General features: G+C 40.9%; 2 pseudogenes; one reads left to right on the top strand and one right to left on the bottom strand.

The window, feature by feature from the left end:
- Nucleotides 1-261: 261 nt before the first annotated feature.
- Nucleotides 262-3352, bottom strand: LOC110287798 (ubiquitin carboxyl-terminal hydrolase 17-like protein D pseudogene; annotated as a pseudogene).
- An 8933-nt stretch (nt 3353-12285) lies between these two features.
- Nucleotides 12286-13250, top strand: LOC147002885 (olfactory receptor 52N4-like; annotated as a pseudogene).
- The last annotated feature ends 1161 nt before the right edge of the window (nt 13251-14411 follow it).

Below are 14411 nucleotides of genomic sequence, written 5' to 3'. Positions count from 1 at the left end.
TTAAGAAGAACCTGTGTTGGTAAGGCCCTATTGCCAAAGATAACACTTACTTATGTCATCAAATCTGGTTCCTAAACAAAAGCTTCATCCCTATTGACTAAGGTTCATGATTCTTAAAAATTACTCTGCATGACATTAGAGGAGCAAGGTAATACTATAAAGCAACTACAAACTCTGAGGCCTGAATATACTGGTACAATGGTAGCACAAATATTATGGAAGCAATTAACCATTTTTTGATTGGATGAAAGACCCATTATTTTAAACACAGCACATACCAGTTACTGCTAAAATAGCCATGGACTTGGGACTAGATAGGTTATGGACCCTAGGAAAAAAAAAAAAACTACTATTATTATTTTGCTAAAAGGACATACAAATTAAATTTACTCCTATTTACATACCCATATATCAGTGTCTCTCTGAAACCATATCAGAGAAGCTTTTTCTTGCAGTAGTTGCAAATTATCACGGAAACCTACAACTGGCCAATGTGCATACAGGACTAGACTTTGGAGCAATCAATCTTAACTAGGATAATTTAACTAAATCCATTCCCTCAAGGCTCAGGAACCTAAGCAGAAACGGAGGAAAGGTTTAAGAAGCATAGGTAGCTGATGACTCTAACAGTATCTTTGAGACATAATAAGACTTATGTTCATGTGAACTCACAGAGACAGTGGCAGCACACACATGACCCAATAGGTATGAGCTAGACAAAGTCCCAGTACTGAGATGAAGAAGTAGACTCTGGCTCCTACCTCTGACAAGAAGCTATCAGCAATGAATACCTACTGACAAATGGAAAATAAGTTTTCTCCAATGCAGTCTCTCTGAGTATATAAACTACAATTCAGAGCAGGCTTCCTGCCCAGAAGTGATTAGCCAACATAAAATAAACTCAATGGTATTTTTGATCACTTTTTAAATTTTAATTTGTTTTGGTATTTGTTGTTGTTGTTGTTGTTATTGTATTAGTCTACTATGGTGTTTTAAAATTTTATTTGTATGTATGTTTCTTATTCTTTCTTTTGTTTTTGCTTTGTTTCTTGGGAGAGAGGGAGGGAGGGAGGGATTGTGCCAGGGTTGATTCTCCTTGTCTGGAGCATCCCTGCCCCAGTTTGCAATGGATCTGGGCTGGTGAATCACAATTGCATCAGCGGGCAGATCAAGTTCACCTTTGGTATTCCTGAGGTTCTGCCCAGCTTTCTGGTGGTTCTGTTCCTGAGGCATGAGTTTGGTATTCTCCTGTTTCTTCCCAGCTATCTGGTGGGCCTGTTCCTGAAGAACTTTCCCCTTCCCTAAGGAGGTTTCTTTGGTTGTTCTCTTCTCTCTGTTTCCATAGGGCTCTCCTGCATCTTCTGTGCCAGGGTGTTTCTTCTTAGGCTTTTTTTTCCCTGTGATTTCTTCAGCTGGTAATCGGGGTCGAGAACCTCATATACTCTGCCCTCTGGCATGTCGATACTGACTTGTTTGAGGTCGGTCTGCTGCACATAGAAGAGCACATAGGCATTCTCATTCAGGACAGAAGTTACATCGCACCTGGTGACCTTAGTATCATCCATCTTGTACCACTTCCCATGGCTGGCTTTGACAAAACAGAAGTAATGTCCACTGTGACAAGTCGCACCATCATGGACCAGGACGGCATAGAGGGCATAAGGCAAAGGTCCTGCAGTAGGCTGGGACAGGTATGACTTCAGGTCAATGAACTCCAGGTAGCTTACTTTTCTGTCCAACTTGTTACCCATGAAGCCCGAAAAGTGCTTTAACACTAGCAGGGGTACCTTTGGGGCACTATGAACATGCAGCTTGGAAGCTGGCATCTTCTGTCTACACCTACCACAGTAGTAGGCGTTCGTTCTCCTTCTCTGTATCCTGCAAGGCTTCCTTCACACTCTGAGCCAAGCTGATATCCAGGGGGACATCCAGGAAGGGATCGTAGGTATCTGAGGTGCCCTGGAAGTGGAGACACTTGATCTGAGACCTCCGCCAACCTCCAAATATGTCATGAATTGAGGAGCTGCCCTCAAAGGGGGATTCCTCTTCTGACTGGCTGGGCCCTCGAAGGCAGGATTCATGCATGGTTTTCAAGGTGAACATGAGAAACTCATGGGCATTTTCCTGCTGGTGCTTGTGGAAGGCAGAGGTCAAAATCTGGGAGGGCTTCATGACACTCCCTGCGTGGGAGTGCAGGAGACTCTGGGTCACATGGTCTTCCATAGCACACATCTTACAGCCTTCTGGGGAACAACAGGTCTGAGTGTACTCCTGGGACAGTATGTAGTCAGCGAGAGGTGGTGTGTGTGTCAAGCACTGCAGAGCTGCATTCAGGTAGCAGCTGTTGCCTGTATTCTGGAGCCCGCATCCCGGTCCTTGGGGCCTCTTCCAACTCAGATTGTGCTTGCCATTGGCAGCCAGCTGCTCCACCACCTGAGCTTCATCCTGACACAGCTCTGGGGCACCAGGAGATGACAGGGCTGGATCTGCTATGAGACAAGAACTCGAAAAGAATTTAGGACATGCCAGTGGCCAAATCCTTTACCTTCAGTCTCCATTCTAGAAAACCTGACCTAACTTTCACCTCAGCAAAAGTAACAGGACAGTACCTAGCATTACTCTCCAAGTTACCCCCCCTCAAAAAAAAAAAAACACTCACATACACCCCACCCCAAACCAAACAAGAATCTAAATCCAGTCTCTAGGTTACACCCCCAACAAGACCAGTGTCTCCAGGTTATTACTCCACCAGATCTGCACCCCAAGGTTCAAAGCCCACTCCTCCCTAATGACCACCAGAGCAGAAGGAAGCAGACATTTTAGCTTATGACTCCCAGGACCCACCATTATATTACAGGCCACAAAAACTAGCCGATTAGATGCTTGCACACTCACCCACACCCCTCTGCTTGCTGTTTACTGTAAACCCTTACCCTGATAGATATTCGGGGCTCATCATCCCCAAAGCCTTCCTGCTAGACAGTGGCTCATGGTAGTACCCTAGCTAGCTGGAATAAAAAGGCCTCACAGTGATTGCATCTCATCAGTTCCTGTCTGGTTTGGGGGGATGACTACTCTTTTCTGGCACTACACATGCAAGCTGCAAAAGGCCTTATGATGAGACTCAACTTCTTAGAAGAGCAGAGCACCCCCTGTGTCAACAAAAGTCTGTCCCAGCACACTCGATTCATCCTTATGCAGGTCTAGGGCAGCTGGAGATGACAAGGCTGCTGGGGGACACACAAGATGTAAAGACCTTACAGTGAGACTTACCTTCTGGGAAGGAGGGAGAAACCATCATGTCTCCAACGGCCTCTTCAAATAACTTGCTGGAGTCTTCTAAGGGACCAGAAGGAAGTCTTTTTCTACAGAGAATCTCTGCAAGTGAGGACCATTCCCAAATGCTCAGCTTTTTAGACTCCAGACGTGTGACCACGCCTACAGTCTTCCCAGAGCAGCCAATCCCAGACAAGCCTCTTCCAAGTTGGATGTGTTTTCTGCCAACCAGCTCTGAAATCTCATCTCTTTGGAGTGCATTTCCCCGAATTTAGCTCCAGTTTCTTATGTGTCTTAAGCTTGGGTTTTACTTAGAATAAACTTATAAAATCATGTCAAATAGAGGAAATGATGACTATACATGCCATACACGAGTTTCCATCACCTTGCTAACCCCACAGAACCAGTGTAAACAGCCTAGCCCTTGTTCTCCTCCTTCCTTCCTTCCCCCTCCCTCCTTCCCTCCTCCCTCTCTCTCTCTTGCTTTCTGTCTTCATTGATGTTGGATCTGCAAGGAGATCATTTATCTAGTAGCAGACACATTTCCAGTCAAGGTCATATGGTCTATGTGGTCATCTAGTCCACTAAGTAGACTGTTGATTCTCTGTGGGGGAAAATGACCTTGGATCTACACTCTGCTTCTTCAATGTATTATCAATACCCAAGTGTACAAAGCATTTTGAAGTAAGTGTTTTACCCACAACTAACTCTCTAATTACTTATAAGGATAATTTTATAGTGCCATGGCCTCTAATGACATAACTACTGTGGAGGTGATTCAATCACCCAGTTAGCTCCATAATGCTCATTCAGTCTAACTAGAGCAATTAGATTCTCTCTAGGTGGACCAAACCAGGCAAATTCTCCCTTCCTGTATGTTTTTGAGACAATATGGCTCATTCTCCATACTGACCTTGAGCTTGGCTTCAATCACCCTATGATGGCTTCAACTCATGACCATTTAAGGATAATTTTATAGTTCATTGCCTCTAATGGAGTAACTATCATGGAGGTGACTAACTCACCCAGTTAGCTCAATCATGTTCATTCAGTCTAACTGAAGTAATAAGATTCACTCTAGGTGGACCAAACCAGGCAAATCCTCCCTTCCTGTATTTTTTGAGAGAATATGGCTCATTCTCTATACTGACCTTGAGCTTGGATCAAACGCCCTATGATGCCTTCAAAACATGACCATTGTGTTGGCTTTCATTCCCTCAAAGAAAAGAAAACACACACATACATGCAAGTATTTTACCCACAACTAACTCTCTAATTACTTATAAGGATAATTTTATAGTGCCATTGCCTCTAATGGTGTAACTGCTGTGTAGGTGATTCACTCACCCAGCTAGTCCATCGTGCTCATTTAGATTAACTGGAGTAATAAGATTCACTCAAGGTGGACCAAACCAGGCCAATCCTCCCTTCCTGTACCTTTTTGAGACAAAATGGCTCATTCTCCCTGCTGACGTTGAGCTGGCTTCAATCACCCTGTAATGGCTTCAAAACATGACCATTGGCTTTCATTCCCTCAAAGAAAGGAAAACTCACACACACACACACACACACACACACACACACACAAAACCACACATCCAAAGCAACATCTGTCATAGTCCTGTTGTATCTCCTTATGAAGTAGTGAAACAAGATACAAGGTTTTTTTATTCCATTTCTGTTAACAGTTAAAGACATTCTCACCACAGTCTTCCTTATTATTTTATATGTTATCCTTCCTTTTTCTGGATAGAGTGGCTGCTTTAGTTTTATTCCAGTATGTTCAAATTAATCTTCTGGCTTTTTATGGTTGGGCATGTCAATGATATGCACTTAGGCTTTGCACATTCCCTCTAAATCCTTTACCTCTGCCATTCACGCAAGGTCCCTTTCCATTCTTACTTTCAGTCAGGAATTGTCTAAGTTGTCAAAGTGTGCTTGAAAGCAAGACATAAGCAGAATGCAAATTGCTTTCTGTCTACTTTACCAGTCCCCTAATGATCTGGGTTTTGAATTTTAGAGCAATGTTCAAGTTACTAAGACTGTTCCCTGGGCTAAGTCAGGGTCTCCAGTCCATTATATTGAAATTTTATTTCACAAATACTATCAGTCTAAGGTATTGGTCATTGCTCACACAGCATTTGGAAAAACCAACCAGGGTGTAGTGTGAAGCAGATGGGAGATGAGTGTGAGAGTCCTGGTGTCTGTGGCTAGTTCTGCAGAATGCCAATTTCTAGCAATATACACAGTGTAAGAAGAAAGCCAAGCCTGTGTCCTTCCTATTAGAGCCTCTTATGATGGGTCTGGTTTAAACACAGCCATCCAAATGCCCTTACATTGGGTGGGATTCTACCTACTTGTCCTCTTCCCATATCATATCTAATTGGTTCCATATGGATGTTCTGAACACTGCTATGTAATGGTTGTTGGGTTTGAAATGGATTTCTCCACTTCAAAGTCTCTCCTACACAGTCCTAGAACAGTGGTTCTCAACCTTCCTCTAATGCTGTCTGAAGATTCAATAAACTTCTTCATGTTGTGACACCCCCCCAAGTATAACATTGTTTCCCATGCTACATTCATACTGTGACTTTGCCACTGTTGTTGAATTGCCAGGTGACTATCTGATAGGCAGGATATCTGATATGCAACCATTTTGAAAGAGCCATTCATCCCCAGAGAGGTTGAGACCTACAGATTAAGAACACCATACTAAGCTTGTGTAACCAGTAATCAAGTTGTGTTTAGTAAGCATTTTTCATTGCACTGATTACCAACTCTGTATATTGTTCACAGTGGTGCTTCCTCTCCTATAATAAGGCAACCTTTTCATTCCAATAGCAGAATTTGTCTTCTTTCACCTTCATAACAGGCTTAAGAAGTACTTGGGGCCTGCGTAACAAGAAGGCACACTAAGGCTGATGGAGTCTTTGGCAGAGACATGGAGCTCAGGCAGTTTGTCAGTCAGAGACTCTGCAAGTCCCACCTCAGCCTTTTCCATTTGTCTTTGATGAACACCTGATGCCACACAGGTGCTGATTCTCAGCCTTTCTCTTTCAATCTCACAGCCTGAGTCTAGAAGCCAGGAGTTCAGTGGTGCCCATGATCTCACACCACAGACAGGGTAGGTGGTAACTCTCTGGGAGAAAAGAATCCTCATTTAAAAACCTGTGAGTTTTAAATTCCTGTCTACACCCATGAGACCAGTGTTACAACGAGGTTCATCACACTCTCCCAAGAGTATACCATACTGATTTAAGTTCATCATCAAAACAAAACAAAACAAAACAAAAAAAAAAACAAAACAAAACAAAACAAACCATACCATACCAAAAAAAAAAAAAAAAAAGAAAACAGAACAATAAAGAAGCAGACAAGGATTGTGAAGTAACAGAATTTATTTTGTCAAAGAACTGTTGATCACACACAAACAACAAGAACATCTCTATAGTGAGTACTACACATTTTCTGGGAAAGAGATTCTGCACAGCCCTTTGACATCAAACGTGGTTATTTTTTGAGACAACCTCACTATGTTGTGCAGGTTAGCCTCAAACTTGAACTTTTCTCTGTCTCAGCCTCCCAGATACTTCTTATTTCTGATAGAACACTTGAAACTGAGTCTGTTTTCTTATAATGAGGTCGCTAAGCAAATACACTGCTTGATGTCTTTAAACATCAACACAGTATACAAAATTTGTTTACATTGTATGAACTTCCAGGTTCTTATTATCAGCATTGTATAGGATTTTACTATGAGATTGTATAAAAATGTGTCCATATTGATGCTGGTAGAAATTTATTTCTCAGGGTTAGGTTATGTTACAGATACTTTGCAAAGGATGCTGCAATCAGCATTCTAGTTAATGTACTCTTGTGAATGTGCATACACATTTTCTTGGAGAGAGAACTGGCAGTTGTGTGTATTCACTATTATGAGATACAAAAACAAAAAACAAACAAACAAACCAAAACAATTGGTTCCATTTATACCAGTGGTTCTCAACCTATGGGTCTGGACCCCTATGTGGTCACATATGATATCCTACATAGCATATATTTACATTAAGATTATAACACCAGCAAAAATACAATTATGAAGTAGCAACAAATAGCTTTATGGTTTTGCTGTTCACCATAACCTAAGGAGCTGTACTAAAGGGTCCCAGGATTAGGAAGATTCAGAACTGCTCACATTCCTCTCAGTAGTTCATGACTGCTCGAGCTCCTTACCCCTTTCAGTGTCTGATAGTTTTAGGCTGGTTCATTACCTACACATGCTGGTATGTATACTATACCATGAGAGATTCAATCTGCATTTATTCTCATTGTAACTAGAAGGTCCACACCCATTTGCCTGTTTGCTGATACATTTGTTCCTCCCTGCCTTTTTCTTTTTCTTGCTAACCTTGAAGGGATGATTAATACACCCTGCTATATATGCACACAGTGAATATCATCTTCTTTGTGCCTGATGTTTTCATGTTTTATCACCTTTTCACTAAAATACTAAAATTTTATTTACTTCAGACTGTAATTATGTGGATAACATTTTTGTGACTTGGTTTTAAAACCTTACCTACAAATCACAAAGAAGATACATGTTTTGTTTTTCATATTTAGTTCTAATGTTTTCCTGAAATTTACCTTTGGATCAAAGGAATTTAAGAAGAAAGAAGGTTTGCTTTTTCTACTACATATCTCATTGATGTAGCAACATTCAACAGTGAAAACATATTTATTGTCATTGAGCAAGCTGAAATCTAAATTAGATCACTTAATGTGCATTTTTAGATTTGGTATCCTGATTCTGTACTCTAATAATCTCTGCAATAATTAGGGAGGATGACCTGTAATTTAGGAGGATACATAAAGTGTTCACATACATGTCTTTGGAATTGGAAGGATTAGATCACAATCTACAAACCATTGTGACAGTGCTATGGGTGTAATGATATAATCTCACAGAAATTAAAGGATTAAAACTGCCCCTCAAATTATATACAAGATACACAGAAAGAGCTGTTTATGTCTAAGCTCCTGTCAGAAGTGCATGGCACGTCTGATTCCCCATCCTTGGCAATGACAAGTGACAAAGACCAATGTGAGTTGACAAAATTTCTAATAAATTAATGGAATTTACATGAACTTGGTTGACAATAGTTCTATGGGAAATCATTTGTCTTTGAAGTAATTATAATGCTGTTGGGGAGTGAGGGAAATGGGAGCCAGCTGGGCTGCTCTGGTACCTAGTCAGAGTTTCTTTCACAAGGCCAGTTAGAAAGCCCATGCAGATTTCCTTCTTTGCTTTGGAGTCTGCTCAGTAAAGGACACTATCCAACTGCAAGCAGCCTTAACTCTGGGACCTATGGATTGAGGGTTTGAGTGCCTGGTGGGCAAAGACTATACAATAGCTAAAAGCCTCCCTCTGCCCCTCCCCACCCAACTCCAGCCCAGAAACCCAGCTTTGAATGCAGGGAGAAGGATATTTTTTTTTTTTTTTGAGAAAGGGAAGCACTTCCTGGTAGGTTGCCCAAGGACTATAGAACCAACTCTAGCTCTTAGAATTCTGGTGAATTCCTTATCATTTAATTGCCAGACAGTTGTTGTTCTCTGATATATTAAAGTTACGGCTATTCTAGCTCATGCCTAAAGCTTATTGTCTTGACCTGCCCTTCACAGGCTTGTGTAGTAAGCATAGTCCTACAGACTCCATCACTTGGATTTTTGTGTTGTGTATGTGTGTCGTTTTTCTTCTAAGTATTACTAGAAGCGTGTGGCAAACAGCTTCTCTTTAAGGAATCCATTCTGAAAATACCAATTCCTCTCCCAAACCCTCAACATCAACAATTCGTACACACACAAACACACACTCACATATACATATATTCATACACACACAACATAAACATATACAGACACACCATAAACACACACTTACACACAATATAAACACACACAGACACCATAAACACACACACTCTCTCATACATACACATTCACACACACACATACACACATACAACATACATACACACCATGTACCACACATATACATCATACACAAACATATACACTCAGACACACACACATGCCCTCCAACACACACACACACACAGAGAGAGAGAGAGAGAGAGAGAGAGGGAGAGAGAGAGAGACAAAGAGACAAAGAGACAGAGAGATAGAGAGTGCCCAATGTTTCTTTGGGATCCTGGGCACTGGATTTTAGTTCTGCCACCGTTGCTGAGGTATTTGTAGTCTCTCTCCATGGAGCTCTAAACTTCCAGCTGGATAGGCCTGTGTGGATTCACATTGTTCCCTGGCTGATGGTCAGTGTTTCCAAAAGAAACAAACAGAGAAAGTGTGGGACCCCATTCCAAACACTTATTTAAGTTGCAAATGGAGTTTGGAAGCAAAGAGAATTTAGAATTTGGTAATTTTCTTCTAGTATGAAAAACAAATAGGAGATAAGATTAGAAATACTTTTTTCTACAAAGATGCAAAACTTAAAAACCACCACCACCAATAACAACAACAACAAAAAAAAACAAAACAAACAAACAAAAAAAAACAACGCAAGCAATTCTTATAAAATCAAAGGAAGCAGTGGAAATACCCATTGTGTCCTTTATCTGTGGTAATGCGATATTTTTCAAGATTCTTTACACAATTTTATTTAAAACAGCACAGACTCTACACTAGAAGGCAGCTTCTCCCAAGGCATCTATACTCAATCCTCTAGTGGACTCGAGAGAATAAGGACACAATTACTGTACCATTTTGCAAACAAAACTTGTCTAAGAGGTCCCCGGTCTTCCTCCCGTAGGACCTTCAGCCTTGGGGGCTGGAGAGGTAGTGGCCTCCTTGTCTTGTGAATGTGGAGAAAGCTCCTTAGTGGCCATACTGCCAAGCCCAGTCCTCAGGGTTAATAAGTACCACTTAGAGTTTGGAAATGAGCCCTGCCCAGTGTGTGGGACCTATTCCAGCCTCACGAGGGCAGCAAAGACACCCGGATACATGTGCAGTGGCTGGTAGTCAAGGCGCCCGCAGCAGTGCAGGTGGCGCTGGACCTATCTGAGCTGTCCCATGGCCATGGTGTTGGAGCAGGTCACTCCTGTGCTTGTGCTCTTGCTGAGGGACCCGCGTTGCTGGTGTGAGTAGTTTGCTCTCACCTCCAACAGCTCCCGCGTGTTCTGGGGTTAGGTGAGAAGACCTCGAACTTTGGGGGATCCCAGGCTCCTGGATGCAGGTAGGGGGCAGGATTCAGTGTCACTGAGAGGATGCAGGAAGTGGGATGCGCAGAACTGTCTCATCTGGGCCTCCGGGATTGGCCACAGGGAACCTGCAAGTACACAGTTGTCAACCTCCAGCCACCATTGCCTCAGCGGTCCACCTCTGGGCAGCTCTGATCTCAGGTAAGTCCGGGGGCAAGTAGAGAGGGGGTGCCACACAGCGGGGTGGCAGGGCGGAAAGATTGGCATGGTGAAAAGGGCTCAGTGCACAGCCTTATTGACTGGGATGAATCTATTGGGTCCTCATTGGTGAGGCTGGCCTGGAGCTCAGCATGGTCAATGCTCCTGGAGGCTGAGCTCCTGCAATTGGATGGCAGAGATAGAGAAGAAAGTCAGGATGGGTTCAGTCAGTTCCTTGGTTAGGGACTGAGGAGGGAACGCGGGTGGGGTTCACCAGGAACTGCCTGATAATTCATGTGGGCAGCCTGGAAGGCTTTACCAAAATATAACTTTTATTTATATGGCTCCCCACTCAAAAAAAACTAATTAAAATGCGTTCGGTTTTTATGATTATAAAAACATAAATCTGAAAAAGTAGAAAGTATAAATGAGAAAACAAATATAGGTGACAACACGTTATTGAGAAAACACATATTAAATGGAGAACTAGTATAGTGGAGGCAAAGACTTGATAGCCTTTACTAAGACATAGTAATATTAATGGTATATGTATAATATATGTGTAAACAATATATATACATATATATATATATATATATATATATATATATATATATATGGTATAGCACAGGCAATGGAAAAATCTCAGAGGACAAGAAAGGAAAATCAGGGGGATTTGTAGAAAGAGTAAAACAATGGATGTTATTGCTTATTTTGTAGAAAAAATAAACTGAAGCTCTTGTATTATTAGTTGCTCTTGACCTATGAACGTGCATTCAATTATTGGGAAAACGTATTAGAGTTCAGAATGTTAAAAGACAATAGAGAGGGCTGGTGAGATGGCTCAGTGGGTAAGAGCACCCGACTGCTCTTCCAAAGGTCCAGAGTTCAAATCCCAGCAACCACATGGTGGCTCACAACCATCCGCAAAGAGATCTGGCGCCCTCTTCTGGAATGTCTGAAGACAGCTACAGTGTACTTACATATAATAAATATGTCACTAAGAATTTTAAAAGTCTAAGTCTTAAGTTATAAATAATTATTGAGAGGATAAATCATCTATCTATCTATCTATCTATCTATCTATTTATGAGACTTGCAATATATTCCAAACTGGACTCGAGCTCTCCTGCCTCAGTCTCCCCAGAGCTGGTATTTAGTCACACAGTCAACATGCCCAGGCTAAATACTTTCTAAGACCATATCTATAGTAAAATGTGAACTAACTGTTGAGAAAAACATTCTTATAAAGGACACATTTGGAAGAATCATAATAGAATACAGTGCATTATTATTTTACAAAGATGAAAATCTTTCAAAAATTCAGTCAGGATCTGACCAGTAACAGTTCCCTGAAAGAATCAATGAATTAACAATAAATAAAAATACAAATGTAATAAAATATTCCTTTGTTTGATTGAACATAAAAATTGTACTGTATGGTTTTTAAAAGGAGAATAGAGCTGTAAATAACAATTACAACCTGTTTTGGTTTTTTTGTTGTTGTTGTTGTTTTGTTTTTTGGGTTTTTTTTTTTTTTTGTCTTTTCTTTAGAAAAAACCTACGTAACTTTAAGCAATTCCAAGTTGGGATTAGCATGGTCATGTCAGCACAGAATAACCCAGATCTGACCCCAGCTTCCTTTGTTCTGAATGGGGTCCCAGGCCTGGAAGACATGCACATCTAGATCTCCTTCCCTTTCTGTTCCATGTATGCAGTGGCTATGTTGGGGAACTGTGGACTCCTCTATCTCATCTTCTTTGAGGATTCCTTACACAGACCCATGTACTACTTTTTAGCAATGCTTTCTCTAACAGACCTTGTCATGTGCTCTAGTACAATCCCCAAAGCCCTGTGCATCTTCTGGTTTCATCTCAAAGAAATTGGATTTGATAACTGTCTTGTACAGATGTTCTTCATCCATACCTTCACGGGGATGGAGTCTGGAGTGCTCATGCTCATGGCTCTGGACCGCTATGTAGCCATCTGCTACCCTCTGCGTTACTCCACCATTCTCACCAATCCTATCTTTGCCAAGATTGGGTTAGCCACCTTCCTGAGGGGGGTTCTGCTAATTATTCCACTCACATTTCTCACCAAGCGCCTACCCTACTGGTGAGGCAATATAATAAACCATACCTACTGTGACCACATGTCTGTAACCAAGTTGTCCTGTGGCAATGTCAAGGTGAATGCCATTTATGGTCTGATGGTTGCTCTCTTGACTGGGGACTTTGACATCCTGTGCATCACAATCTCCTATACCATGATTCTGAGGGCAGTTGTCAGCTTATCTTCAGCAGATGCTAGGCAGAAAGCCTTCAGCACCTGCACTGCCCACATCTGTGCCATTGTTTTCTCCTATAGCCCAGCCTTTTTTCCCTTCTTTTCCCACCGCTTTGGGGAGCACACAACCCCTCCAACTTGCCACATCATTCTGGCTAATATTTATCTGCTTTTGCCTCCCACTATGAACCCTGTTGTCTATGGAGTGAAAACCCAACAGACTGTGTCATAAGGATTCTTTCAGGGTCTAAGGATTCCAAAGCTCACAGTATATAAATAAGCTTTGGCAGGGCAACAGAGAAGTACATCTAATTGCTTGCTTAGGTGAGTCCTGGTAAAATCCTTGTACATACACTACCTTTACAAGGCACTAAAAACTAGACTGTGTTAAATGTATTCTTCAACATTCCTGGAAAGCTCACCCAGCTTCCCCTGACTATAGCTTCTCTCTCGAAGCACTAATCTACTGGATGGGCCAGATTTCATTGTCAGAACACAATGAGAAATGAATAAAGCTTGAGGATTTTAACTCAATTTATCGACTGCAGTTTTAAGTTTTAAGTCAATATATCAACTGTAATACTTAGGATATATGTCAGTTATTGCTTTTTATTGAGTACATATGTATGCATATGTAAATGTGTGTATACTGATATAGATATTTGTATATATGTTAATATACATAGTGATATATGTATGTATGTATGTACGTATGTATGTATGAATGAAATACAAAGTACCTGTTTTTCAAATACTTCTTTCTTCCTGAAAGGATAGAGATATTTCTCATAAAGTCATGAATATAATGAACTTTTTATAGGTTTTTATAGGGTTCTCAATAGAATCTTATTAGGCTACCTAGCCTTCTCTATCCAAGACACTGTTATAATTATTTCACAGCAGAACAATTAACTGTCCCATATCCTTCAAGACAGGCTTAAAGATCATGCAGTCCAGAAAGAGAGCTAATTCCCTGAAACACATTTAAGAAAATTCATATATTTCCCTAGAAAAAAATCATATAAAAACTATCAAATTTTATTTTTAAGTTTTCTCCAATTGCAAGTATAATAAAATCAAATATTCCTCTAATTTTAAAGAGTATATTAAATAAAAATAGTTCAAAGAAACAGTATTTGTATATTTAATGTTTTGTTAGCTGAGTTGACTTATAAGGAATGCAGAGTAAACATATTTTTTATTCTCACTTTTCCCTGTCCAGGAGGCAAGAAAACACATTCTTTCTCTCAAATCATAATTTGAGAGATCATAATGATGAATTATAGTCACCAAATTCCATTCATCCACTTCAAAAACCTTCTGTACAGTATCACATTTAATAACCTATTAGGTGACACCATCTTAAAAATAGGTGCTGGAGAATATTACCAAGATCCAAAACTGTTCAAAAGACACTGGATATGTCACTACAGGGTG

The sequence above is a fragment of the Mus caroli genome, unplaced genomic scaffold (assembly GCF_978045245.1).
Source record: "Mus caroli unplaced genomic scaffold, Mus_caroli_1 scaffold_8, whole genome shotgun sequence".
NCBI lineage: Eukaryota > Metazoa > Chordata > Mammalia > Rodentia > Muridae > Mus > Mus caroli.
Note: the sequence above shows the minus strand (reverse complement) of the source record. Positions and strands in the feature narration are given on the sequence as shown.